Source organism: Etheostoma spectabile, chromosome 24, assembly GCF_008692095.1.
Source record: "Etheostoma spectabile isolate EspeVRDwgs_2016 chromosome 24, UIUC_Espe_1.0, whole genome shotgun sequence".
NCBI lineage: Eukaryota > Metazoa > Chordata > Actinopteri > Perciformes > Percidae > Etheostoma > Etheostoma spectabile.
The window spans coordinates 6711096-6733010 of record NC_045756.1 but is presented as its reverse complement, the minus strand read 5'-3'; the positions used below and the strand labels follow the sequence as shown (position 1 = coordinate 6733010).

General features: G+C 47.2%; 7 non-coding genes and 11 pseudogenes across 7 annotated transcripts; all 18 read left to right on the top strand.

Moving 5' to 3' along the window:
• The first annotated feature begins 218 nt into the window (after window positions 1-218).
• Window positions 219-382, top strand: LOC116674276 (U1 spliceosomal RNA). Its single transcript, XR_004328026.1, has one exon. It is a non-coding gene; the product is annotated as a U1 spliceosomal RNA (small nuclear RNA).
• Window positions 383-831: 449 nt separating this feature from the next.
• On the top strand, window positions 832-998 carry LOC116674340 (U1 spliceosomal RNA). Its single transcript, XR_004328075.1, has one exon. It is a non-coding gene; the product is annotated as a U1 spliceosomal RNA (small nuclear RNA).
• Window positions 999-1392: 394 nt separating this feature from the next.
• LOC116674278 (uncharacterized) lies at window positions 1393-1565 on the top strand (annotated as a pseudogene).
• Window positions 1566-1963: 398 nt separating this feature from the next.
• LOC116674274 (U1 spliceosomal RNA) lies at window positions 1964-2135 on the top strand. Its single transcript, XR_004328024.1, has one exon. It is a non-coding gene; the product is annotated as a U1 spliceosomal RNA (small nuclear RNA).
• A 995-nt stretch (window positions 2136-3130) lies between these two features.
• Window positions 3131-3340, top strand: LOC116674287 (uncharacterized; annotated as a pseudogene).
• Window positions 3341-3760: 420 nt separating this feature from the next.
• LOC116674317 (U1 spliceosomal RNA) lies at window positions 3761-3921 on the top strand. The gene has a single exon (XR_004328057.1). It is a non-coding gene; the product is annotated as a U1 spliceosomal RNA (small nuclear RNA).
• Window positions 3922-4932: 1011 nt separating this feature from the next.
• LOC116674341 (U1 spliceosomal RNA) lies at window positions 4933-5094 on the top strand. The gene has a single exon (XR_004328076.1). It is a non-coding gene; the product is annotated as a U1 spliceosomal RNA (small nuclear RNA).
• An 8216-nt stretch (window positions 5095-13310) lies between these two features.
• LOC116674289 (uncharacterized) lies at window positions 13311-13461 on the top strand (annotated as a pseudogene).
• A 341-nt stretch (window positions 13462-13802) lies between these two features.
• LOC116674264 (uncharacterized) lies at window positions 13803-13956 on the top strand (annotated as a pseudogene).
• A 375-nt stretch (window positions 13957-14331) lies between these two features.
• LOC116674325 (U1 spliceosomal RNA) lies at window positions 14332-14489 on the top strand. The gene has a single exon (XR_004328065.1). It is a non-coding gene; the product is annotated as a U1 spliceosomal RNA (small nuclear RNA).
• A 351-nt stretch (window positions 14490-14840) lies between these two features.
• LOC116674342 (uncharacterized) lies at window positions 14841-14992 on the top strand (annotated as a pseudogene).
• Window positions 14993-15352: 360 nt separating this feature from the next.
• On the top strand, window positions 15353-15507 carry LOC116674339 (uncharacterized; annotated as a pseudogene).
• A 363-nt stretch (window positions 15508-15870) lies between these two features.
• Window positions 15871-16015, top strand: LOC116674281 (uncharacterized; annotated as a pseudogene).
• Window positions 16016-16364: 349 nt separating this feature from the next.
• On the top strand, window positions 16365-16522 carry LOC116674277 (U1 spliceosomal RNA). The gene has a single exon (XR_004328027.1). It is a non-coding gene; the product is annotated as a U1 spliceosomal RNA (small nuclear RNA).
• Window positions 16523-16863: 341 nt separating this feature from the next.
• Window positions 16864-17012, top strand: LOC116674283 (uncharacterized; annotated as a pseudogene).
• Window positions 17013-17372: 360 nt separating this feature from the next.
• On the top strand, window positions 17373-17523 carry LOC116674261 (uncharacterized; annotated as a pseudogene).
• Window positions 17524-17872: 349 nt separating this feature from the next.
• Window positions 17873-18022, top strand: LOC116674263 (uncharacterized; annotated as a pseudogene).
• A 388-nt stretch (window positions 18023-18410) lies between these two features.
• LOC116674271 (uncharacterized) lies at window positions 18411-18565 on the top strand (annotated as a pseudogene).
• The last annotated feature ends 3350 nt before the right edge of the window (window positions 18566-21915 follow it).

Sequence of the window (21915 nt, the reverse complement as noted above, 5' to 3'; positions counted from 1 at the left end):
TCTTTGCGGGAATACACTGTACTTCAATTTTCCAATGCTGGCATGCTAGGTTTTAAAGGCCTTTGTTGACAGAAGGGTTGGATTTAGGACATGCGAAACCGCCTTGCCCAGGTCTGCTACTGCGGAAAGCACTGAACTCTGGTATGATGCATTTTAGCAACCGTCAGCCAGAGTTCTGTGTCTGGGAATCAAGTCCTTTTCTCTGGCTCTTCCAACTCATACTTACCTGGCAGGGGAGATACCATGATCAAGAAGGTGGTTCACCCAGGGCGAGGCTTAACCATTGCACTCCGGTTATGCTGACCTCTGCGAATTCCCCAAATGTGGGAATCTCGACTGCATAATTTGTGGTAGTGGGGGACTGCGTTCGCGCTCTCCCCTGAACATAATGTTGAAAAAAAAACAGTTCTTACCTCATGATGTCCTGTAGAGTGCATGCAAGCAACTTTGCTGGACTATGCATTTTGTCAATAAATTTGGCACACGCACACCCACGTGACCCGCCACCATGGTGTGGCTCTTTTTGGCTCCCCTCGTCGACCCAAGACGTTGCATGTGTTCTCCTTTCGCCAAGGTTCCATTCTCTCTTTGCGGGCACATCAATGTACTTCCATATTTCCAATGGCTGGGCCTACAAGGTGCGTCAGGTTAAAGCTTTTGTGAAGCAGGCTACGGGCCTTTTCCGATATGAGAAGAACACCAGCTTGCCACACACGATGCCTTGCCTACTGCGTGACAAGCCACTGAACTCGGGTATGAGCATTTTTAGCAACCGTCAGCCAGAGTTCTGTGTCGGGGAATCCACGGTCATTTTTTGGCTCTTCCAAACTCATACTTACCTGGCAGGGGAGATACCATGATCAAGAACGAAGGTTGGTTCAACCAGGCGAGGCTAAACCCTGCATCCGGTTTGCTGACCTCTGCGAATTCCCCAAATGTGGGAAATCTCGACGCATAATTTGTTGGTGAGTGGGGGACTGCGTGCGCGCCTCTCCCCTGAAAATAATGTTGAAAAAAACACAGTTCTTACCTCATGAGTCCTGTAGATGTGCAGGCAAGAAACTTTGCTGGACTCTGCATTTTGTCATAAAATTTGGATGCCAGTGACCCGAATGGGTGTGGACTTTTGGTTGTGGACCGGGAGTGCGTGTTCCTCCCTTCCAAGGTGTTGTTCTATCTTGCGGGGATCAATGTACTTCAATTTTTCAATGCTTTCCTGGCTAGCTCCGGTTTCAAGGTCTTTGGCAGCAGGGGTTTGCTTCCTGACAGGCAGGAAAACAGCTTGCCCAGGTCGTATGCGGAAGCACTGAATCTGGTATGATGGAATTTTAGCAACCGTCAGCCAGAGTTCTGTGTGGGAATGAAGTCCTTTTTCTCTGGCGCTTCCAACTCATACTTACCTGGGCAGGGGTGGAGCATACCCTGATCAAGAGGTGGTTCACAGGGGCCCCGACGGCCTTAACCATGCACTCCGGTTATGCTGACCCCTGCGAATTACCCAATTGGGAATCTCGGACTGGGCCTAATTCTGTGGTAGCTGGGGACTGCGTTCGCGCTCTCCCCCGAAAAAATAATTGTTGAAAAAAAAAAACAGTTCTTACCTCATGATGGTCTGTAGAGTGCATGCCAGCACTTGCGGGACTATGCATTTTGGTCATAAATTTAGATGCAGTGACGTATGGGGTGGGCCTTTTGGTTGTGACGAGTTGCCCGTTGGTCTCCCTTCCAAGGTTTTCCTCTTGCGGAATCAATGTATTCAATTTTTCCAATGATGGCATGCCTCAGGTAATAAAAGGCTTTGATGCAGCCGGTTGCTTTCTGACATTGCAGAAACAGCCCCACGACAACGCCCAGGTCTGCTACTGGCGGAAAGCATGACATCTGTATGATGCATTTTTAGCAAACGTCAGCCCAGAATTCTGTGTCTGGGATGAGGTTTTTCCTTGCTTCTGGGCTTTCAACTCAACTTACATGGCTAGGGGATAGATACCATGATCAAGAAGGTGGTCACACAGGGCGAGGCTTAACATGGCACTTTCCGGTTATGCTGACCCCTGCGAATTCCCCAAAATGTGGGACTCTCGGACTGATAATTTTGTGGGGTAGTAGGGGACTGCCGTTCGCGCCTCCCCTGAATCTACTGTTGAAAAATAACGAGTTATTACTCATGATGTCCTGTAGCGTCAGGCCAGCAACTTGCTGGACTATGCATTTTGTCAAATTTGGATGCCAGTGACGAAATGGGTGGGCCTTTTGGTTGTGACCGAGTGATGTTGTTCTCCATTCCAAGGTTTTCTCTCTTTGCTGGGAATCAATGTACTTCAATTTTTGCCAATGCTGGCATGCTCAGGTTAAAGGCGTTGGTGCAGCAGTTTGCTTCTGGACATGCAGATATACAGCTTTGCCCGTCGGCGTAGGCGTTTTTTTGGGAGGGAGAAAGCACTGACTTGGTAAGATTGCAGTTTTAGCAACCGGCAGCAGGACGTTGCGATGTGTCATTTGGGGGAAGACCAAGGCACATAGTGATCTAGGCCTCTTGCCAACGCATACATTACCCCTGGAGCGAGGGGATAAAGCAGGAGGCACCATGATCCAGAAAGGTGGAGTTCACCCAGGGCGAGGCTAACCCAGCACATATTCCCCGGTTATGCAGACCCCGTGCGAACTTCCCCAAATTAGGAAGATCATGACTGGCATAAATTTGTGGTCAGTGGGGGGACTGGTTCGCGCTCTCCCCCAACACATAATGTTTGAAAAATAAACAGTTCTTACCTCATGATGTCAGTAGAGTGCATGCCAAGAACTGTGTGGACTATGATTTTGTCATAAATTGGATGACCAGTGGACGAAGGGTGTGGCCTTTTGGTTGTGACTCGAGTTGGCGTGTTCTCCCCTTCCAGGTATCTCTGCTTTGCGGGAATCAAGTAACTTCAATTTTTTCCAAAATGGTGGCAGCGCAGGTTCAGAAGGGCTTTTGGTCGCAGTGATTTTGCTGTGCTGATGAGAACAGCTGGCCCAGGTCTGTACTGCGGGAAAAGCAATGAAACTCTGGTATGATGCATTTTTAGCAAACCTCAGCAAGAGTGTCTGTGTCTGGGAACTCAGTCCTTTTCTTCTGGCTATTCCAACAATACTTACGGCAAGGGGAGATACCATGATCAAGAAGGTGGGTTCCCCAGGGCGCGGCTTAACCATTGGCACTCCCCCCCCCCCCCCCCCCCCCACGGTTATGCTGGACCCGGGCGAATTCCCAAAGGTGGAGAATTTTCTCGAATGCAATATATTTGCTTGCGTAGTGGGGGACGCGTGGGTCTTACGGGATCGCAGCTGCGCTCCCCGCTGCACTACCATAAAGCGATGCCTGTTGAAAAAAAAAAACCAGTTATATCCTCATGATGCTGTAGAGTGCATTGCCAGCAACTTTGCTGGACCTAGGCATTTTGTCATACAATTTAGTGCCAGTGAGAAGGGGTGGGGCCTTTGGGTTGGACCGAGGGGGGGTTGCGTGTTCTCCCTTCCAAGTTTTTCTATCTTTGCGGGAATCAATTTGTAATCTTCAATTTTTCCAAGGCTGGCATGATCAGGTTTAAAGGGCTTTTGTGCAGCAAAAACCAGGTTGCTTTCTGACATGCCAGAACGAAACAGGCTGCCAGGTCGCTACTGAGGGGAAAGCACTGACCTCTGTATGATGCATTTTAGCACCGTCAGCCAGGAGTTCTGTCGTCTGGGAATGAAGTCCTTTTCTCGGCTCTTACAAAATCATCTTACCTGGCAGGGGAGATACCATGATCAAGAAGGTGTGTTCCCCAGGGCGAGGATTAACCATTGACTCCGGTTATGCTGACCTCCGGCGATTCCCCAAATGTGGAATCTCGACTGCAGAATTTGTGCTAGGGGGGACTGCGTTCGCGCTCTCCCCTGAACATACTGTTGAAAAAAATAAACAGTCTTACCTCATGATGTCCTGTAGAGGCATGCCACAACTTTGCGGGACTCTATGTCATTTGTCGATAACTTTGGATGCAGAGAACGATCTATGGGTGTGGCTTTTGGTTGTGGGGGGGACGAGTTGGTGTTCTCACTTACAAGGTTTTGTCTCTCTTTGCGGGCCAGGAATCAATGTTACTTCATGTTTTCCAATGCTTGCATGCTAGGTTAAAGGCTCTTGTGTCAGAGGATTTGCTTCCTGACATGCAGAACCAGCGTGCCCAGGTCTTGGCGATGCGGAAAGCACTGAACTCTGGTTCATATGATGCATTTTGAGCAACAGTCAGCAGGGTTCTGTGTCTGGAATGAAGTTCCTTTTCTATGGCTCTTCCAACTCATACTTACTGGCAGGGGGAGATACCATGATCAAGAAGGTTGTGTTCGAACCCAGGCGAGGCTTAAACCATTGCATCCGGTTATAAAAACGGCAGAGACGAGCTGACCCTGCCGGAATTCCCCAAATGTGGAACTCGACTCGAGACTAAAGCCGCTAGCACTCCGCCGGTAGGGGGATCTGCGTTTCGCGGCTCTCCCCCAAACATACTGTTGAAAAAATTAAATAGTTCATAGCCTATGATGTCCGTAGAGGGCATTGCAAGCAATTTGCTGGACTAAGCAAGACGAAACCAAGGAGTCTCAAACCTTGCCCCCCCGGGGTGTACCACGTGGGTGACGAATGGGTGGGACTCGCCTCGTGTCACGGTTTTTCTCCTCTTTGCGGGAATCAATGTTACTTATTTTTCCAATCATGAGGCAAATGCTCAGGTTAAAGGCTTCTTGTTGTGCGCAGCAGGGTTGCTTTACTGGACATGACAGAAACCGCATTTTGACCAGGTCTGCGTACGCACCAGCAGGAAAGCGCACTGAAACTCTGGATGAGGCAGTTAGGCAACCGTCAGCAGGAGTTCTGTCGTTGGGATGAAGTACTTTGCTTGGCGCTTCCAATCAATTACCTGGCAGGGGAGAGATACCATGATTCAGAAGGTGGTTCACCCTAGGGCGTAGGCGTAACCATGCACTCGGGTTATGCTGACCCATGCGAATTCCCAATGTGGGAATCTCGGACGCATCTTTGTGGTAGTGGGGACTGCGTTCGCGCTCTCCCTGACATAATGTTGAAAAAAACACCAGGGTCTTACATCATGAGTGTACCTAGTCGGAGTGGCATGCCACAGCAATTGGGACTATGCATTTTTGTCATAATAATTTAGATGCCAGGACGAATGAGGTGTGGCCTTTGGTTGCGACCGAGTTGCGTTGTTTCTCCCTTCCAAGTTTTTCTTCTTTGCGGGAATCAAGTACTTCAATTTTTCCAATGCTGGGGCGCGGATGCTCAGGTAAAGGGACTTTGATTCGCCAGACAGCGTATTGCTGTTTCCATGCAGAGAACAGTCTGCAGGTCTGCTGAAAAACTGCGAGAAAGACTGGTAACTTGGGTTAAGTTGGCATTTTAGAGAAAAGTCAGCCAGAGTTCTGTGTTGGGAATGAAGGCCTTTTCTCTGGCTCTTCCAACCTCATACTTACTGGCCGGGGGACCAGATACATGAGTCAAGAAGGTGGGTCACCCAGGGCGAGGCTTAACCCACTTGCCACTCCGGTTCTGTGAACCCATGCGTACATTCCCCAAATGGGGAAGTCGTATCCTGACTACCGTGCAGTAATGCATGTGGTAGTGGGCGGGGGACTCTGGTTCGCGGCACTCTGAGTCCCCGAAACATACGTGAATAAAATAAACAGTTCTACCTAATTGCTGTCCTTACGAGTGCATCCATCAACTTTGCTGGACTATTGCATTTGTGCATAAATTTGGTATGCCAGTGGAAGAAGATGGGTTGTAGGCCTGTTTTGGTTAGGAAGCGAGTTAGCGTGTTCACCCTTCAAAGGTACGTTTATCTCTGTGGCCTGGTAGGACCAAGGTCAAATGATACATTCAGATGTTCCAATGTGGCCTGCTTCAGGGTAAAGGCTTTGTGGGCAGGGCTACCCGGTTTGCTTTCTCTGACATGCAGGCAAACAGCTTTGACCAGGCTGTAATGCGGAAAAGCACCCCCTGAACTCCTGGTATGATGCATTTTAGCGAATCCGTCAGCCATGAGTTCTGGTCTGCGGAAGAAGTCCTTTCTCTGGCTCTTCCAACTCATACTTACTGGCAGAAGGGAGATGCCCGATGATAAAGAAAGGTGGTTCACGCACTAGGGCGAGGCTTAACCCATTGCACTAAGGTATGATTCTGACCCCTACGCGACAATGGCGAGTGCGCCGATGGTTAGGCAATACATGCCTTGAGTGATAGCGTCAAGAGTCTGTGTTAGCTTCATTTAAAGATGCCCTTCCCCAAGGAGGATCTTCAAGAGTTGACCTGACTGTGACTTTGAAATCATTACACAAAACAAACAGTAAAGGTTCCCTATCAGGTCTAAGAAATAAAGGATACGTTGTGGTCTCAGATGACTACTTCACTGATCCCAAACGATCAAGTTCGCGTGTATATTACAACGTTACTAATAGTTGACAAACTTCCATAAGCAATTTCAATAGTGCACTAAGAATAATCAGCTGCCATTATTAATTACTTTTAGTCTTCTTAGGGGCACACCAAGTCGCCACCTGGTATGCTTATTAATGGCTTTGTCATGTTAATCAACAGAAGGAATGATTTAATGTAGGTATTGCAATTACCGTTGGCTATATTTAAGTGTGTGTAGGACAAAAGCTATTCAAAAGTCGGTCAGGTAATCTTTTGCTCCTATTTCAATAAAGTTAGCTGGATTCAAACGAAAGTATGGTGTAGTGTGAGCAGCACTTTTTATTTCCCTAGACACCACTTATTCATCATGCTAGGAGGAAGGATTAGATGTATTTATGGTATAATACCTTGCTATATTTAGCCATGTGTGTGTGTGTGTGTGTGTGTGTGTGTGTGTGGTTGGGGTGTGTGGTGTGCGTGTTCGTGTGTACAAAAAGTGCTTAAAAGTCATGCAACTGTAAATCATGCTTGCTCCTCCACTTAGTCATATGCCTATTCTTGGCACTTAACTGCTTTTCTCCAACAGAAGCCATTTGTTATATATTGTTTATAGGCCATTATGGGGGCATTGTGAACAGGTGATGCCATTTAAAGGCATTTGTTACTCATGGCCCCATTGCGTCACTTTAAATTATTATGGCAACAGTGTTGAATCCTTTGACAATGAATCAAATTTAAGACACTCTAGACTCATTGTGACTGAATTTTATTCAGTATGCAGCAAAACTTGCCAGTACTCCAAGGTTAAAGAGCAATCGTTGACACCAGAACACGAAACAGTAAATACAGCTGCATGCCAGTGCAGAGAACAAAAGATGTAAGGGGAACTTAAGAACCAGAGAAACATAGATGTAGACAGTCAAATTATACACAAGACACGATATAAACTTTACAAGGGCCCATGCACCACAAAGAGGCATGCATGTTTTATTAACAGGTGAGAAAAACACGGGCTCAAATGTAATGAAGTAAACGAGACAAATACAGTTGTGCCAATGGGGTATAGTTAAAAGATTAGTGATGTAGCTGAGTAAGACATCACAATATATCCTGAATTACACAGTCTATATGAAAGCTGAAATTTAGTAAAGAGTCAGTTAAAACAGGGTAGCTTGAGTGCAAGTGTGGTCTAGTTAATCAATGTATGATAAAGGGTGAAAAAGTAAGCAATTCTAGACTCACTTGTCCAACTAAACTAGGCGTGAAAATTCCTTAGTGCTTACAGCAGTCTCAGCAGAGGGAAAGAAAAAACATAGCACATACAGGAAATAACACAGTAGGTACACTAAGTGATTACAACAAAAATGAGATAGGAAAGGGAAGAAATAGAAACACAAATGTAGGTTATTATAATAAAAGTAAGAAACAAAACTATGTTCCCCAAAAAAAACACCCTTATATAAAACAAGACCAGTAGTATAAACAGATATACAGATGCAGTGAAAGCTGCGGAGGGAATAGAAATAAACTATTGATAGTTGAATGTAACAGGAGTAATAAAAAATAGGACAAATATTGGATAGTGCAGATACTTGCCCCCAGTGATGGCTCGTATCACAGAAACAGTGCTAAATTATAAATGTATTAAAGAGTTGACTGCTCGCTTAAATAAGAATCTAGAACGCACTCCTTCATGCACTGAGGGGGTGCCGCCCCGCAGTTTGCTGAGGAGGCTGTCCAGTGTCAATAAAACAATAAACTTATGAATCAGGCAGTCAAAAAATGTAAAATAGTTGTAGGAAAGAGTTACTTTAACAGTTAGTGACATTATGGATATATAGAATTGTGAAATGGTTCAAATAGGGGAAAACAGTGCAGAGGCCAGATGGTGCCAACGTTTTAAGGGCACTTGTAAAGCCCAGGACCCCGCATTGAAAAACCTCAAAAGACGTTATAGTAGAACATTAACACATATATTACACTATTTACAATCATTAAATATTTATAATGGGCCAGACGTGTCCTTCTCCAATCCATCCACACAGATGACAAAGGTTCAAAAGTTTTAAATTTTCTGTGCTCCGTCACTTGGAGTGGTGTTGAAATCGTTGATTGCAGGGCACAAATGTCTTTTGTTGGGTATTTTTGTGTCCGTATGTGTGACCCGCACCCTTGCAGGTCGGGAGATGACTGCACCTCTTAAGCTTAACGCCAGGGTCCTGGTGGGGTGGTCTGGAACCATTTCTCTTGTACTGTGTCGATCGAGGAGAAACCATGACGACCACCACAGGGTTCTGCCAAGGGCCGGCTGATAACAGATGTGGTTGATGGGCACAGGCATGGGAAGTGATCGGGACCCGGGACGAATTTTGACACCCCGAGGCGCTGCGTGGGAGTAGGGCGCCCGCGAATGGGAAAACAAGGCAGAACAGGCCTGGTGATGGTGGCGGTGGAGGGGTTATCCTAACAGGCAGACGGCAGGGGTGGGCGGAGGAGGAAGAGGTGGAAGAGCTGTGGCCGTCGTCACCCAAGCCCTGGTGGTCATGTACCTTCAAGCCTTGTGCCAGGACTAGTGCTGGGCGTGGGGGACGAACCCTCCATAACGCGGTAGTCAGGTGGTGGGAGGACGGCAGGCTGGCAGTGGGCGGAGGAAGCTTTTCAGGATCAAGACACCGAGTTCGCGTCTGGAGATGACGGATGGTGCATGGTGGCGTGCACGGTTAACCAGCCTATCTTGCCGGCGGATGGAAGTCCCTCACTGTTTGTTGCTTATTTTGGGAGAGGGATCTGCTCGCACAGGAATGGGTCAGCCACACAAGACTCTGTGGCCTGATCCTGTCATTAGGCATAAGGATCTGGTTTTATCGGCCCCGGCTGGAGCGGAGGCCTTAGGGACCCGACGCCAGCAACACGGGAGTTGACACAAGAACAATATGAGGCGGATTGTTTGCATACTGATGTCCTGCTGTGCTGGCACGCGTACCTTTGTGGCCATTCTGACTCTATGGATCAAGGCGGCGCAGCAAGACATCACTCTTGGTTCGGCAGTACAATGTGTTGCCCCAGGGTGTCGGTACAGGGTGGTATTCTGCGGCTGCTTGTCGTGCTCCTCCAACCGCATCCAGGATTGCAAGGACCATGTTCCTTTGATCGTGTAGGAGCTAGCTTCAGGTCTGTCAAGTCCGACTCCACCATGCGCGAAGCACAGAAGCCTCCAGCTTCTTAAACCCGGGCAGAGGATTGTCACTGCAGATCATCCTCCTGTAAATTCACACACACGGAGACATCCCACCACCAGAGAAAAGAGGTACAGTTCCAAGTGCGTTACAAAGTATCTGGTTTTTATGCGGTACATGGTATAACGCTTATTTATTATTCTAATCAGGACAAGGTAGAGTACTCTACTCACAAATGCGGAACCGTGAGGCCCGTTGGTTGAGGACACTAGTGTAGCTAATTGATCGTTCATGCTGGATTAATGTCATGGGTGGGTCAACAGCAGGATGGTCCGGCGCCTGGTACGACTCGTCAGCTTCGGCTAAGAATCTGGGTCGGCCAGAGACTGCCCGGGTGTCTGAATGACCTCCTCTCTCTGGGCCCGGGGGACCGGCACCGTGGACGATGCCCTATAAGAAGAGAAGGCATCTCCCGTCGCTCTGGCTGAAAAGAATATTCCAGCCAAGCAGGGCCGTCCCACAGTCACCCCAGAAGCAACCCCCCGGACGGCGGCACACGCGCGCCCGGACACGTTCTCCTCCACACAGTCCTCACCAAACCCAGCAGCTGCGAGAGAGGGCATTCGACAGGCGGTAATGAGTGGCGCCGCCCCCCCAGTGACTCCGGTGGTGCAGGACCCACACGCATAAATTACAGGCGTCTCCGGAGCTTGCGGTTGAGTTCCACTGGCATTACAATGAGGGGGTAGACAGGTAAGGCCGTGCCCGCACAGTGTGGACCTGAACAATTCCCCCACAACAACAGGTATAGGTATTATTGGGAGGTAGCACAAATAGTATACAAGGGAATCTGACTTAGGATTCTCTTCTTGTTTGCAAGAGTTAAAACCCACCCCCCCCCCCCCCTCACTTATAATATTAAAAACAAAAAGATAGTATACCAGTAATAACAAATGGAGTTTTTAATAGAGAAAATTATACAACCAACAATGAATGAGAGAGGTAAGTGAATAGGGCATAGTGTTATGAGATTAAGATGTAAATTTCAAAAACAGGCAAGGAAGTTCAGTGCAATGGGAGGTCCATATAGCTAATAATCTAAAAGGTGAAAGGTATGAAATATCTCATGATTCGGTACATGAACAGGAAGTGTGATTGGCTTTATTAGTGACGGGGTAGGGGCTATTCTTACCAGTATTATTTAACCGTAGTTCCAAAAGTGAAGTGTGGTATTTTAGGCTGTTAAAGAAGTCATTTGCCCTTTTAGATACCTGGAATTTAATATGGGGGGCCAGTGACTTGTGGAACCCCTTCCAGGCTTGTGGCTCCCAAGCAGGGCCCTTGTAATACGTGTAGGTCCCACCCATTGATGGTACGTGTGCTGAGCAACCCGGGTGACAGCGCAATGCCCTGGTGGGAACAACCTGGATGAATTCCATGTGTGTGCCGCTGCTGGCTGGCCCACATCTAAGCAATGGTGCTGTAAACATTAAGACACACACACACACACCAGGACGACACACACACAGGTGCTGGTGAGCTGTTGCTTGTTTTGCACATTGTGTGTGCTGGTGTGTGTGTGGGTGTGTGTGTGTGTTGTGTGTGTGCGGATTTTTGTCTGTGGGCGCATGATGATAGGGAGGTGTGTTTTTTCTACCAGGGGACCTTCTCAAAGAGGCTGACGCGCTATCGAGAGCCCTGCTCTGGACCGCTTGAGCTCTCACAGAAAGTTGTGTGGGAACAAAGACGAGAATGTCTCCTGGGGACAAGGGTGAGGAACGCCGAAATACATGTCGTTGCCAGCTGGTCTCGGGAGATGTAAGCCCGGACCAACATCATCGGTCGTCACCACCGCCACGTTTGTGGTCGGGTCTTGGCCCTCACAGCCGTGATTGAGTAGCTGGATGGTCCTCGAAGGTATAGCCAGCAACTTGCCATGCCCAGCGCAGGAATTGAAGGCGGCATTACTTGGAGTGGGCCGCGGTCCGCAGAGCAGCATCGAAGCGATGGAGCAGTGGAAAATAATGTCCAGCCTACCCACCCTCCGTTTGTCCACCCAAGGCTGGATAGAAGAGCGTCTACGACTTTCGGCCGTTCGGACCTGTGCCTTGCAGCACAGCACCCCCTGTCATGTAAAGGATCTTGGGTACGGGTGATTGGCGAGGCCGGAACCGCTCCACCACGCCAGGACACATGGCGGCCCCACACGCCACCCGCCACCAGGTATCCTCTCAAGGGGAGGACAAAGGACACAATCTGGGAGAAGCTACCCCGTTTGTCCGCGATGTGGTGAAACAGGGTGCACTCGAGATAGAGAACTTGCATCCCCAGACAATGTCTTCACAACCTACAAAACAAAACAAACAAATACACACAGTTAAGTTAGTTTTGCATAATGTTAGTGATTCCCTGTTGACCATTGTATCGTCCCACACTTTGGTTAACTTGCACTTGCCAGTGACAGCGTGTGTGGCAATACAGGCCATTTTCAGGGACGAAGGCCAAACGTGGACGAGTTATCTGGCCTCCGGTGAGTCCTGAACGTTGTTGCCCTGTGCCCAAGGACGGAAGGCAGTGCCGCAGGAGAAGTGCGCAGGGGAGCTCCTGGGATAGATTTTTTTTTTAAAAAAAAAATGGGCCTTTTATTTTGGTTTTCCCCAGTTTTTTTTTTAAAATCCCCTTTTTCATTTTTTCAAGTCCATTTTGGAATTCTTTTTTTAAAACCCCCAAAATCCGTTGGGAAAAAAACGGGTGGGGGTTTTCTTTCGCCACTGTCGCTCAAGCTCTGGTGGAAATAAGCCCGAGGTCCTTTTAATTATAAAGAATGTGTTTTATACTAGCATTTACCTATCGAAAATGTTTGGATACCATATAATTGTATTAAAATAAAATTTGATTGAGGGAGGTAGGCTAGCCGGTCCCGACTTTTTAAAACAATTACCCTTTTGGCTCTTTAGTAGTAGTTAATAGTTTACCAAATTTTAAAAAACATAGGTTTGTAAAATGTACCAGGAGTGTTATAAACAATTTTTCTTCAATTTCGGGTAGTAACAATCAGATCTCCATTACCGTTAGCGGTCACCGTTTCAGTTTGAATGTGCAGTTCCCCATTAAATTCCGGTCGGAGTGTTTGGGTATCTACGGGGCTGACCGCACGTAGCCAGTTTCGTGCCCCTGAATGGCCTCGAGTCTACCAATAAGTAGACTCTGGCCAATGGGGACCGTAACGTCACGCAGTAGCCCTTTTGCACCGTAGGACCCGCGAATCCCCAAAAATTGGGATCTCGACGCATAATTGTGGAGTGGGGACTGCGTGCGCGCCCCTCCCCTAACTCTGTTGAAAAAAAAACCAGTTCTACTCATGATTCCGTAGATGCATGCCAGCAACTTCGGCTATGCATTGTCCAAAATTGGATCCCAGTGCGGATGGGTGTGGCCTTTGGTGTGAAGAGTGCGTGTTCCCTTCCAAGGTTTTTCTCTCTTTGCGGGGAATTTCAATGTACTTCAATTTTCCAATGCTGGCAGCTCAGGTTAAAGGCTTTGTGCAGCGGTTGCTCCGACATGCAAGAAACAGCTTGCCAGGCTGCTATGCGGGAAGCACTGACTTGGTATGAGGCATTTAGCAACCTTCAGCCAGAGTTCTGGTCTGGGAATGAAGTCCTTTCTGGCTCTTCCAACTCATACTACTGGCAGGGAGATACCATGATAGAAGGTGGGTCAACCCGGGCGAGGCTTAACCATGCACCCCGGGGTTATGCTGCACCCCTGCGAATTCCAAATTGGACTCGACTGCATATTTTGGTGTGGGGGACTGCTTCCCGCTCTCCCCTGAAAACTGTTGAAAAAAACCCTTCTACCCATATGTCCTGTAAGGCATGCCAGCAACTTTGCTGGCCCTATTCATTTTGTATAAATTGGATGCCGTGAGAATGGGTGTGCTTTTGGTTGGGCCCCGAGTTGCGGTTCTCCCTCCAAGGTTTTTTTTCCTTTGCGGGATCAATGTCTTCATTTTCCAATGCTGCAGCTAGGTTGGCTTTTGTGCAGAGTTGCTTTCTGACAGCGAAACGCTGCCCAGGTCTGCTATGCGGAAAGCAACCTGACTCGGGTATGAGCATTTTGAACCGTCAGCCAGAGTTCGTGTCGGGAATGAACTTTTCTGGCTCTTCCAACTCATACTACCTGGCAGGGGAGTACCATGGATCAAGAAGGTGGTTCACCGGGCGAGGCTTACCTTTGCACCCGGTTATGCTGACCTCTGCGAATTCCCCAATGTGGGAATCTCCTGCATATTTGTGGTAGTGGGGGACTCCGTTCCGATCTCCCTGAACATAATTTTGAAAAAATAACAGGTTCTTACCCATGATGGCCTGTAGAGGCATCCAGAACTTTGCTGGACTAGCATTTTTGTCATAATTTTAGATGCCAGTGACGAATGGGGGGGCCCTTTGGTTTGTGACCGAGTTGGGGGTTCTCCCTTCCCAAGGTTTTTCTCTCTTGGGGGAAATCATGTACTTCAATTTTCCAAGCGGCATATCAAGGTTAAAGGCTTTTGTGCAGCAGGGTTGCTTCGGACAGGGCCGAAACGCTCCCCAGGTCCTGTACTGCGGAAAGCACTGAACTTGGTATGATGCAATTTTAGCACCGTTCAGCCGAGTTCTGTGTCTGGGAAAATGAAGTCCTTTCCTCTGGCTCTTCCAACTCATACTTACCTGGCAGGGGGATACCGATCAAGAAGGTGGTTTCACCGGGGCGAGGCTTAACCTTGCACTCCGGTTATGCTGACCCCTGCGGAATTCCCCAAGGTGGGAATCTCGACTGCATAATTGGGTAGTGGGGGGACTGCGTTCGGCCTTCCCCGGAACTAACGGGTTGAAAAATAAACCAGTTCTTACTCATGATGTCTGTAGATGCATGCCAGCAACTTGCGGACACCCATTTTGTCATAAATTTGGGAGCCAGGACGAATGGGTGTGGCCTTTGGGGGAGAGTTGGTGTTTCCTTTAAGGGTTTTTCTCTTTCGAATCAATGTACTTCAATTTCAATGCTGGCATGTCAAGGGTTAAAGGCTTTTTTTGCAGCAGGTTTGTTCCTAACTGCAGAAACAGCTTGCCGGGGTTGCTACTGCAAAGCACGAACTTGGTAATAAATTTTAGCAACCGTGCCGAGTTCTTTTGTCGGGGAATGAAGTCCTTTCTCTGCTCTTCCAACTCATACTTACCTGGCAGGGAGATCATATCAAAAAGGTGGTTCACCCAGGGCGAGGCTTAACCTTTGCACTCCGTTTGCTGAACCCTGCAATCCCAAAATGTGGAAATCTCGACTGCCAATTTTGTGGTAGTGGGATGCTTTTCGGCTTCCCAGAACTACTGTTAAAAAATAATCGTTCTTACATCATGATGCCGTAGAAGCTGCAAGAAAACTTGCTGGATTCAATTTGTCTAATTTTGGGGATGCATGACGAATGGTGTGGCCTTTTTGGGTTGTAAAAGAGTTGCGTGTTCTCCCTTCCAAAGGTTTTTCTCTCCTTTCGGGAATCAATGTATCAATTTTCCAATGCGGGCATGCTCAGGTTAAAGGGCTTTGTGCAGCAGGTTGCTCCGACATGCAGAAACACTTGCCCAGGTCTGCTACTGCCGGGAAAGAACTGATCTGGTAGATGCATTTGCAACCGTAAAGCCAATTTTGGTCGGGAAATAAGTCCTTTTTCGGCTTCCCAAAAATCATACTTACCTGGCAGGGGAGATACCATGATCAAAAAGGTTGGTTCACACCAGGGCGAGGCTTAACCATTCACCCGGGTATGTGACCCCTGCGATTCCCCAAAGTGGGAACTCGATGCTATTTGGGTAGTGGGGACTGCGTTCGCGCTCCCCCTGAACATAATGTTGAAAAAATAAACAGTGTCTTACCTCATGATGTCTGTGGCATCGAGCAACTTTGCTGGGATATGCATTTTGTCATAAATTGGATTGCCGTGACGAATGGGTGGGCCTTTTGGTTGTTGACCGGTTGCGTGTTCCCTTCCAAGGTTTCCCTCTCTTTGCGGGAACAATGTACTTCAATTTTTCCCAATGTGGCAGCTCAGGTAAAGGCTTTTGGGGCAGCAGGTTTGTTTTCTAACTGCAGAAACGCTTGCCCAGGTCTGCTACTCGGAAAAGCATGACTTGGTATGAGCATTTAGCAACCCGGGCAGCCAGAGTTCTGTGCCCTGGAATGAGCTTTCCCTCTGGCTCTCAACGCATATTACCTCCGGGGAAAACATGATCAAGAGGTTTTCACCCAGGGCGAGGCTTAACCATTGCACTCCGGTTAGCTGACCCCTGCGAATTCCCCAAATGGGAATCTCGACTGCAATTGGGTAGTGGGGAACGCGTTCCGCTCCCCCGGAACCCTAATGTTGAAAAAAAACCAGTTCACCTCATGAGTCCTGTGGTGCACCGCACTTTGCTGGACTACATTTTGTCTAAATTTGGATGCAGTGACAATGGGTTGGCCCTTTTGGTTGGAAAGAGGTTGCGTTTTCCCTTCCAAGTTTTCTCTCTTTGCGGAATCAATTACTTCAATTTTTTCCAATGCCTGGCATGCTCAGGTTAAAGGGCTTTTGGCAGCGGTTGCTTCCTGACAGCAAACAGCTGCCCAGGCTGCTACTGCGGAAACACTGAACTCTGGTAGATGCATTTAGCAACCTTCAGCCAGAGTTCTGGTCTGGGAAGAAGCCTTCCTGGCTTTCCACTATACTAACCGGCAGGGAGATCCCAGACAAGAAGTTGGTTCACCCCCAGGCGAGGCTTAAACCATTGCACCCCGTTTATGCGACCCCTGCAATTCCCAAATGTGGAATCTCGACTGCATAATTGTGGTATTTGGGGGACTGCGTTCGCGCTCCCCTGAATAATGTGAAAATAACAGTTCTACCTCATGATGTCTGTAAGATGCATGCCAGAACTTTGCGGACTATCATTTGTATAATTTTGGATGCCATGCAATGGGTGTGGCCTTTGGTTGTGACAGAGTTCGTGTCTCCCTTCCAAGGTTTTCTCTCTTTGCGGGAATCAATGGACTTCAATTTTCAATGTGGCATGCTCAGGTTAAGGTTTTGTGCAGCGGGTTGCTTTTGACATCAAAAAGCTTGCCCGGTTCTTCTACATGCGAAACACTGAACTCTGGTATGATGCTTTAGAACCGTCACAGAGTTCTGTGTCGGGGAATGAAGTCCTTTTTATGGCTTTCAATCATCTTACCTGCGGGGAGATACCATGTTTCAAGAGGTGTTCACCCAGGGCGAGGCTTAACCATTGCACTCGGTTAGTGACCCTGCGAATTCCCCAATGTGGGAAATTCGATGCTAATTGTGGTAGTGGGGACCTTTCGCGCTCTCCCTGAACATAATGTTGAAAAAAACGTTTTTACCTCATGATTCCTTAGAGTGCATGAAAGCAACTTTGTGGAACTGCATTTTGTCTAAATTGGATGCACAGGACGAATGGGTGTGGCTTTTGGTTGTGACGAGTTGAGTGTCCCCCTTTTCCAAGTTTTCTTCTTTTGCGGGAATCACTGAAATTCAATTTCAAAGGCTGGCTGCTCAGGTTAAAGGTTTTTTGGGTGCAGAGGTTTCTTCCTGAATGCAAACAGCTTGCCCGGGGTCTGCTAATGCAAAGCACTGACTCGGTTATGATGATTTAGCAAACCGTCAGCCAGAGTTCTGTGTCGGGAATGAAGTCCTTTTCTGGCTCTTCCAACTCAAAATTACCTGGCAGGGGAGAAACCTGATCAAGAAGGTGGTTCACCCAGGCAAAGGCTTAACCATTGCACTCGTTATGCGACCCCTGCGAATCCCCAAGTGGAATCCGCTGATAATTGTGGGAGTGGGGACTGCGTTCGCGCTTTTCCCTAACATACTGTTGAAAAAAATAAACGTTTTAAACCTCATGAGTCCTGTAAGTCACCACCCAACTTTGCGGACTATGCTTTTTCATAAATTTAATGCCAGATCGAATGGGTGTGGCCTTGTGGACGAGTTGGTGTCTCCCCCCCAAGTTTCTCTCTTTGCGGGAACCCATGTACTTAAAATTTTCCAGCTGGCAGCTCAGGTTTAAGGCTTTTGTCAGCGGGTTTTGCTTTTGACATGCGAAACAGCTTGCCCAGGCGGTAGGCGGAAAGCATGAACTCTGGTTGATGCATTTACAACCGTCAGCCAAGTTTTTTGTGTCTGGGAATGAGTCCTTTTCTTCGGCTTCCAATCATACTTCTGAGGGAGATCCCATGTCAAGAAGGTGGTTCACCAGGGCGAGGCTAACCCATTGCACCCCGGGTTTATGCGACCTTCGAATTCCCCAATGTGGAATCTCGACTGCATTTTTGGGGAGTGGGGACTGCGTTCGCGCTCTCCCCTGAACATAATGTTGAAAAAAAAACCAGTTCTTACCTCATGATGTCCTGTAGAGTGCATGCCAGCAACTTTGCTGGACTATGCATTTTGTCATAAATTTGGATGCCAGTGACGAATGGGTGTGGCCTTTTGGTTGTGACCGAGTTGCGTGTTCTCCCTTCCAAGGTTTTTCTCTCTTTGCGGGAATCAATGTACTTCAATTTTTCCAATGCTGGCATGCTCAGGTTAAAGGCTTTTGTGCAGCAGAATGTTTGCTTTCTGACATGCAGAAACAGCTTGCCCAGGTCTGCTACTGCGGAAAGCACTGAACTCTGGTATGATGCATTTTAGCAACCGTCAGCCAGAGTTCTGTGTCTGGGAATGAAGTCCTTTTCTCTGGCTCTTCCAACTCATACTTACCTGGCAGGGGAGATACCATGATCAAGAAGGTGGTTCACCAAGGGCGAGGCTTAACCATTGCACTCCGGTTATGCTGACCCCTGCGAGCGGCGATGCGCCGAATGGTAGTGCAATTATCCTTGAGTGTCATAGGTCAAGAGTCTGTGTTAGCTAGTCATTTACATATGCCTTCCCCCCAAGGAGGATCTTCAAGGAGTTGACTGTACATGTGACCTTTGACATCATCAAAACAAACAGTAAGGTTCCCTATCTGTCAAGAAATAAAGGGATACTGTTTGTGTATTAATGCACATCACTGATCCAAAGTTGCTGTTTATATTAAAACTTTTATAATAGTTGCAATGGCACATCACAATTTCATAGTTGCACTAAGCATAATCCTCTGCATTCATTTTAATTACTTTTAGTCTTCTTAGTTGCACACCAAGTCCCACCTGGAATGCTTCTTCATGGCTTTGTCATGTTAATCAACAGAAGGAATGATTAAATGTATGTATTGCAATACCGTTGCTATATTTTAAGTGTGTGTATGGACAAAAGCTATTCAAAAGTCTGTCAGTGTAATTCTTTTGCTCCCTTTCTTTCAATAAAGTAGCTGGATTCAAAAGAAATGTATGGTTGTGTGAGCACTTTTTTATTTTCCCTAGACACCACTTATTCATATGCTTAGGAGGAAGGATTAGATGTATTTATTGTAATACCTTTGCTATATTTCGGTGTGTGTGTGGTGTGTGTGTGTGTGTGTGTGTGTGTGTGTGTGTGTGTGTGTGTGTGTGTGTGTGTGTGTACAAAAGTGATTAAAAAGTCATGCCATGTAATTCTGCTTGCTCCTCCACTTAGTCATATGCCTCTTATGGCACTTAACTGTTTTTCCAACAGAAGCCATTTGTTTATATATTGTTTATAGGCCATTATGGGGGCATTTTGAAAAGTGTGATGCACATTTAAAGGCATTTGTTACTCTATAGGCCCCATGTCTTCACTTTAAATTATTCTGCAACATGTGTTGAATCCTTTGACAATGAATCAATTTACAGACACTCTCATGACTCATTGTGACTGAATTTTATTCAGTACTGCAGCAAACTTGCCAGTATCCAAGTTAAAGAGCAATGTTGACACCAGAACACAGTAAACAGCTGATGACAGTGCAGAGAACAAAAGATAAGGGGCACTTTAAGACCAGAGAACATAGAATGTAGAACAGTCAAACTTATACACAAGAACTATATAAACTATTTACAATGGGCCCTCACAAAGTGCATGACATGTTTTATTTAACCAGGTAGAAAACACTGCTCAAATGTAATAACTAGCCAAAATACAGTTAGTGCAAATTGGGGTCTGGTTAGTGATGTAGCTGAGTAATAACACAATATATATGAATACACAGTCTATATGAAAGCTGAAATTTAGTAAAGAGTCAGTATACAGTTAGTGCAAGTTGTGGTCTAGTTAGTAATATGATAAGGTAAAGTAATTTAGACTATTAGTCCCACACTGGGGAAAATTCCTGTGCTACAGCAGCTCAGAAGAGAAAAAAATACACATCAGAATAACACAGATACACTAAGTTGATTAAAAAAAAGAAAGTGTAAGAAATAGAAAACACATAATTAGTTATTATAATAAAAGTAATAAAACAAACATATTTCCAAAATAAACACCCTTATATAAACAGACAGTATATAAACAGATATACAGATGAGTAAGATGCGGATGAATAGAAATAAAATATTGCATAGTTGAATGTAACAGAGTAATAAAAATAGATAAATATGTATAGTGCAGAATATTGCCCAGTGATGGCTCGTATCACAGAAACAGTGCTACATTATAATGTATTAAAGAGTTTGACTGCTGCTTAAATTAAGAATCTTCAGAAGCACTCCTTCATGCACTGAGGGTGCCGCAGTTTGCTGAAGGAGCTGCTCAGTGTCAATAACACAATAAACATGAATAGGCAGTCTAAAAAAATGTTAAAATGTAGGAAAGAGTTAATATACAGTTAGTGCAAATATGTATATATAAATGCTGAAATGGTCAAATAGGGAAACAGTGCAGAGGACCAATGGTGCCACGTTAAAGGGCACTTGTAAGACCAGACCCCGCATAAAAACTCAAAACGTAGAACATTAACACATATATACACTATTTACAATATACACTATTTATAATGGGCCAGACGTGTCCTTCTCCAATCCATCCACAACAGAGACAAAATGTTCAAAGTTTTTAAATTTTCTGTTCTCCAGTCCCTTGGAGGGTGAAATGTTGATTGCAGGGCAAAATGTCTTTTTTTGGTATTTTTTGTGTCCCTGTATTTTGTGCCCGCACGCCTTGCAGGTCGGGAGATGCTGCACCCTCTTAAGCTTAACGCCCAGTCCTGTGGGGTGGTCTGACATTTTCCTCTTGTACTGTGTCGATCGAGACCATGACGATCCTACCACAGGGTTCTGCCCAGAGGCCGGCTGAACAGCTGGTCTGATGGGCACAGGCGGAGTGATCGGGACGGACGCCTGACCAGCAGGCTGCGTGGAGGAGGGGCCCGCAGACTGGGAAACAAAGGGCAGCACAGGCCTGGTGATGGTGGAGGTGGCGGGGATTCTCCTAACCGGCAGAGGCAGTGGTGGCTGAGGAGGAAGCTGTGGAAGAGGCTGTGGCGTCGTCACCAGCATGTTGGTCCGTCCCTTCAAGACCTTTGTGCCGGCTGTGCTGGGCGTGGGGACATACTCCATAACGGGGTAGTCAGGTGGTGGGAGGACGGCAGGCTGGCGTGGTGCAGGAGGCAGCTTTTCAGATGACACCGAGTTGGTCTTGGAGATGACGGCTGGCTGCCTGGTGGCGTGCAGGTTCACCAGCCTCTCTTGCTGGCGGATGAAGTCCCTCACTGTTTTTGTGTTTATTTTTGGGAGAGGGATGCCTGCCTTGCACAGGACTGGGTCATCCACCAAGACTCTGTGCTGGATCCTGTCATAGGCATTAAGGATCCTGGTTTTCTCGGGGCTGGAGCGAGAGGCCTTAGGGGCGCGCAGCCACAGGAGCTTGACAAGCACATACATGAGGCGATTGTTCTGCATACTGATGTCCTGCTGTGCTGGCGCGTACCTTTTGGCCATCTTGACTCTCTGGATCAAGGCGGCGTCAGCAAGATCATCCCTCTTGGTTCGGCAGTACAATGTGTTGCCCCAGTGTGTGCGGTACAGCTGGTGGTATTTCTGCGGCTGCTTGTCGTGCTCCTCCACCGCATTCCAGGATTCAAGGACCCTGTTCCTTTGCTCCGTGTTGAGGAGCAGCTTCAGGTCTGTCAAGCCGACCTCCACCAGCGCAGCACAGAAGGCCTCCAGCTTCTTAAACCCGGGCAGAGGATTGTCACTGCAGACATCCTCCTGTAAAACACACACGGAGACACACACCCAGAGAAAAGTAGGTAAGTTCCAGTGCGTACAATATCTTGTTTTTTAGCGGTCACATGTATCACTCTATATTCTTCTATC